Raw genomic sequence first — 5,139 nt, 5'->3', positions numbered from 1 at the left:
CTGTGACCAGCTGCTTTAGAGCAGTGTTAACCAATCTCCCGTGTATAGTGGTGTTAGACAGTCTCCCCGTGACTGGGACCCTGAGCCTGGTTATTTTGACCCTGACGAGCTCTAGGAAGACCTTGAGGAGTTCTTGGTCCCTCCCAGAGTCCCACTGAAGTTGGAGTTGGCTTAATGGGCCAAGAGATCCCAGGGGGCAGCAAGTCAATCCGGCTTGCATTCTCCCGCTGTCAGAAATTTCAACTGCTCATCAAACCTTGTATCAGCAGCATCAAGTTATGCTGATTTTATGAAGCAGCCCAGTGCCAGGGCTGCCTGTGAACTGCTCCTGGGTCCCTGGGACCAAAGAGCCATAGGGCAGCTGCCCCAGTTTTGCAGGGAAGTGCAGAGCACGTCTTTCTGTGGGATCCTTGAGAGAGACCTGCCTCGAACCCCACAGCAAGAACATTAGCACTCAGGAGGCCTGACTTGCTCCAGCAGTTTGACAGACCCCATTACCTTTTCACATGCCATTTGGCTGCTGTCAAAGCAAGAAAAGCTTCTTAACAGGGAAACCTTTAAAGGCCACAGCCTGCATATGTGTGCTCTTTACGTGGAGCCTCCTTCAAAGAAGAGATTTACTTCACATTTTCTCTTCCCGCTCGGGACCTCCAGGGGACGATAGCTCCATAGCTGTGTTCTCCCGCCTACTTATGGATTCTGCGAGTACTCTCCCATTGCAAATCCTGGAGGATTTAATATCCACTCTGTAATCTACTGGCACCAACAGGCATTATCTAACTAAACCTTAAATTGAAAATGCTAGTCTTTCCATTTTCCCCAAGCCGTTGTGAAAAAGTCGAGCTCTCGTAGTCCGATGTAATTTACTCTCACTCTAATTAAAACATGCCACTCAGCTGTTCCTGGCAAGGTGCTCGGCCGGCTGATACTGTGAGCGCTGAAGGCGTGTCAGGACCTGTGAGGAGTTGGCTGCTGGGACAGCAGTGCCCCAGGTCTACCGGGCTGGCTCCGCGTTATCGGACATGCCGCCCTTGTACCTCCCACACAGCAGCGGGAGCAGCACGCTGAGCTCTCCACACCTCTGCTTTGCTGTGGCTGCGATCAGTCAAGTTTGGGCTCAGGTTATTTATGTGAACCACGGATTGTCGCTGAGTGCCTCCCGCCTTGTCCCTAGCCATTACCAATCTCTGCAGCAGGGACCAGCAAGGACGCTGTTTGGCACCAAGTGTTGTGGTCGATTCTGTGACGTAGGTTGTGGGAACCGAATAGTGGCCAGAGAAACGCACACCACACGGGTCACTGCCCAGGCATCAGCCGGCAACGAGAGTGGCTGCCTGGCTGGGCTAGCAGCACGCGTGGCTGGTGAGCTGGTGGGCAGGAGAACACGCACAGGGGGCTTGAGATATCCATATGATGGAGATATTCATAGACCGATCAAACAGATTTGTAACCGTGACCTTTCTGTACAGCTGCATGGTTCCAAGGAAAAGAAACAAGTTTTCTGTAATTCTTCCTCCCTCTCATTCATCGTACTCCATCTTGGCTAAATCACCGAAGTCTAAACATCACACAGCAATGTTCATTTATGATTTCCAATTTTATTAGGAAAAAAAAATCAAAAAAGTCTCTGTCACAATCAAGCCTGTTGTATGTATCAGGTTTCCGCATGGATAGGGTATAGATTCTGCTCTGTAGTAATCAATCCCTGCTGACACACAGCAAAAGAAAAATGCAAACTTTTAGGGGGCAATCAGTCAGGAGATGCAGGAACAAAGACAGCGTTAGAGTGAATTGCAAAGCAGGTCCATCTGGTTCAGAAACCAATCTGACAGTACCAGATGCTTCGATGGAAGATGCCAGTAGACAGATGTGGGATAAACTGTGTTTAGGGAGAGGTATTTCCTTCTGACCCCATCAGTTAGTACTTAGCTTATGACAATAATTAATATTCCCTTTTAGTCTTTCTAAAATCTTGTTAACTGAATGTCTGACATGACTCCCTATTAGTATAGTAGCCGAGCATCAGAATCTCTGGTGCATTTATTTTCCTAGCACTTATAGCAAATGTGAATCCCCATCCCCTAGACCATAGAGAACAAAAGCACAGAAAAGGTAAGATTTGCTTTAGGTCAAAGGAGGAGTCTGCAGCAAGGCAGGGACTCGAGTTCTAATCTCCAGCTGGGAGAGGATTGTTTTCCTCAGAGTTGTCTAATCCCATTTTGCAGCCACTTGTCTTTTAGTTCAGGAGTCTGTGGTGGAAAATGGTTCTGCAGTCTAGTTTCATAAAAATACATGTTAGAACAACCGTTGTGCAGACATTTTAGCACATCTGAAAACCACTTGGCAAATTAAAGGTGTTATTAGTGTCGGGAACACTGGATTACGGCACAACTCCATCTTCTGCCTAAGGAGATTGCAGGCATCGCTGGGAACACTGGCTTTGCAGCAGAAGGCAGAGCACATCGTAGCTGATGGACTGACTTCTTCCAGCCTCATTGCTCCAGTGTAACGGGTTTACATGAACAAGAATCATCCAGGCTGAAAGACCAGCTCTTGATCAAAATGAAATGGCTCTCAAGGAAGTACTGAGTTCTGAGGGCAGCTGGAGACCTGCAATATGCCTTTTCAATTGCTGTATAAGCTCACCATGGCCAAACAGCACAGACATTCATACACAGAATATGGTTAATGTGGTTAATATTTTGTTTGAAATGCTTGAGAGATGATGGAAGGATGGAATAACATAGATGATCAAAAAAAAAAAAAAAAAGGCAGAGGAACTTAAACAGAATAACACATATTCTGGAAAAAAAAATCAGTATGGGAAAAGGAAAATTTTCCCAGCTGAAACATTTACTGTTTGATATACTTCTAAGAAAAATAATTTCAGGGAGATGTAATGACTGAATATTCCCAAATCCATTCTTCTGTTAAAAGAACAGCTGCAAGGGAAATGTGGAGAAATAATCAAGAAAAAAAAATCTTATCTCAGCATACTCTGATGTTCAGTAGGCATAAGGGACTTTTGCCCTTCATAACTAACATAATAACTTTGTGTTTTCATTACCCAGAGAAATGATTAATCCTCATTTGAACATCTCTGGATGCTCCGTTTTCATCACATCTAATGACAAGAAGTTCCACTGGAATATTATGTAGGATTAAAAAAAGGTCTAGGACACAGGACTGGCTTAGACTAATGAAATCTGTGAAGGAGGTGACAAACCCCTTTGTGTACAAATAAAAATGCAGAGCTCTTCTCTCCAATCCGTGATAGCAATTCTGGGCCCCGGCCTCTGTCACCATAGGGTCAAACTCCTCAGTTTGCCCTAGGACCCGCCAAGATATTCTGTACTAAACCAGACACACAGGAGTTCAAGGCTTTGTGCTATATTATTCTGCTATATTCGTACGGCCATTAGGAACATAGGGTATCACTTTTTATCACATGCTGATAGAGTTATTGCCAGGCAATTGAGTTATGTTAATCATTAGGATTTTTTTTTTAGTGTAATATCTTTTCATTTCATAGATAAGACAGGCTAAAAGTGTGCACACAATCACAGTCGCTTGGCTAATGAGCGGTAATTTGTTAAAGGAGCAATTCATTTTAATCATATGTCCATTCTTCCCCTGGCAAAGGGAGGGGTAGAGTTCAGACTCCAGTTCCTAAGACATTTCTGTTGAGGTGAGGAAGGATTTCTCTTTTTCTGCTTCTTGCAGGTGACTAAAACACAATGTGGAGAAGTCCCAGGTCCCGTGAGGCTGTAGCACAAAATGAGGCACATAAACTGACCAGTTTGTGCTCCGGCAGATCGTGACGGTCACACATCTGGGCCCTCCGGGCGACCGAGGTGCCGGCCCTTTTCCCCGCCGCTCGACACGGTCTGGAGGGGGACGGCCGTGTGCCACCCGTCCGCTCTGCCTGTTGTCTCCCGGGAGAGGTCTGCCGCAGAGAGCCCAGGCGCAGCGCGGAGTGAGGCTGCAAGGTTCCTCTCCAAGACAACTGCATATCAAATAAGAAATCACACAAGCACTCTTGATAAACAGCAGGCAGCCCCGCTCCTGCCAGCTAACAGGATTAATCTAAATGCACACAGACACAGCTGGGCAAAATCAAAACACCGAGCAGAGACTAAATTACACCGCTTACTGGCAAAACCTCTTTGAGGCTCCCGCTCCATCCATGGCCGTTCCCACTGTTGCTATGGACCAGCAGCAACCCCGAGGTGAAGCCCAGCCTGTCAGTTCTTGCGAGAGCCATGGGCAGGAGAGAGCAGTGTCAGGTCTTCGTGGACCTGCAGCGGCAACTGCAGAGGATCAAGATGTTAGCCTTCGAGGTGGCAGTACTGGCAAGGTCTCTAACGCAGGGAGACAGGCTGGTTCTGCGGTTTAACGTCACACAGGGCTCAGGCTCTTCCAGTTCATCTTCTGGTTCTGCCAGTTAGCGCCAGAGTGAGTCACCCAGTCCAGTGCTCAGCCTTTTCATCTAAACCGCGGGAAGGGGTCTGCAACACCAAAGAGAAGCTCTCCACACATTTGAGCAACCAAGCAGAGGTGAAATAAACACTGCAGCACATCGCAGAGGTCTTAGTGGGAGATGGGCAGAAAGGGCAAGCAATAGCCTCCTCTGAGCAGCCCTGAGAGCACTCCAGAGAGGAGCAGAGCAGTGACAGGGGAAGTTAGATGGGAGAAGCAATGACCAGATTTTAAGAGACTTCCCAAAGAAAAGTCACAGAGAAAACGTGCTTATGAGGCAAAAGAAACAAGTTTCCAACTCACAGGATGTCACTGTCTTTTCTGGTCTCTTTTCAGAGCACTTACAGTGTTGCTTGTGAGATGCAGTTCAGCTGCAAAACATTTTTCTGTCTGGAATCAGGTCCCCGGTGGGCTGAAAAGATAGAGCTGAAGCTCAAGCAATGTAGAAACTCACCTACCTGTAAGTGGCTGCTTCCTCTTTAAGGATAACTGTAAGTCTGTATTTCATAGCAGAAGGGAAAGATGCTCTCTATTTTAAGCAGATGGGTTAAGAGTTCAGGAAAGAAGGATGAAAAGAGATCATGGGAGGAAAGGTTCTTGGAGATGTAGGGATTTGAGAGTGAAAATAGGCTGGCACTTGGCAGACAAGAAATTACACAG

General features: G+C 46.7%; 1 long non-coding RNA gene across 1 annotated transcript; it reads right to left on the bottom strand.

The window, feature by feature from the left end:
• Nucleotides 1-3,370: 3,370 nt before the first annotated feature.
• On the bottom strand, nt 3,371-4,893 carry LOC112988009 (uncharacterized). The gene is made up of 3 exons (XR_003260433.2): nt 4,783-4,893; nt 4,154-4,508; nt 3,371-4,006 (listed from the first exon to the last, which is right to left on the bottom strand). It is a non-coding gene; the product is annotated as an uncharacterized LOC112988009 (long non-coding RNA).
• Nucleotides 4,894-5,139: the final 246 nt, after the last annotated feature.

Source organism: Dromaius novaehollandiae, chromosome 21, assembly GCF_036370855.1.
Source record: "Dromaius novaehollandiae isolate bDroNov1 chromosome 21, bDroNov1.hap1, whole genome shotgun sequence".
Taxonomy (NCBI): domain Eukaryota; kingdom Metazoa; phylum Chordata; class Aves; order Casuariiformes; family Dromaiidae; genus Dromaius; species Dromaius novaehollandiae.
Note: the sequence above shows the minus strand (reverse complement) of the source record. Positions and strands in the feature narration are given on the sequence as shown.